Consider the following 631-nt stretch of genomic DNA (forward strand, 5'->3'; position numbering starts at 1 on the left):
CAAATCTGGACGGGAATCTGGACGAGTTTAGGGCGTGGTCTCCAGAGCCCAGCTCGGACGTCCTTTGGAAGATCCAACCGTTCATTTACTGCGGAATTCCCATATCTACCACCCCTCCAAATTTCAGCTTGATCCGACGGTTCAAACTCCGGGAACCTTCCGATGAGTGGACCAATTATCGGATCCGTTATCTGCGCAAATACGGATCCGACCTGAATTCATGTTTCTTTATGAACCTGATATTGGACAACCTTTTTAGAGGAATTCTATTCTAGGGTATTGTGCGTTGTTTTTAAACACGTGCCCGTAAATTTTTAAGCCTCCCCTAAGGTCATCTTCATCATCATACTAGTGTCAAACCAGTCCGGCAATATTACTCCAAGGCTGCCGACATGCGCTAGACACGTCGTCACTTTGTTGAGCCGAGTTCAACTTCTTCGGATCACCATCTTGGCAGGCCAAACAAGAGTCCCGCATTGCAAAGGATAAATCATCACCAACATCGCCGCCCCACGGATTACACGGAGCGGGTATACCGGCATCGCCGCACGGTCACTTTATCAAGCCGGCATCGACCACGTCACGACCTGTATCGGCAGGGCCGCACTATTGCCTCTTCAAGCTGGTGTCC

This window comes from Triticum aestivum, unplaced genomic scaffold (assembly GCF_018294505.1).
Source record: "Triticum aestivum cultivar Chinese Spring unplaced genomic scaffold, IWGSC CS RefSeq v2.1 scaffold27904, whole genome shotgun sequence".
Taxonomy (NCBI): Eukaryota; Viridiplantae; Streptophyta; class Magnoliopsida; order Poales; family Poaceae; genus Triticum; species Triticum aestivum.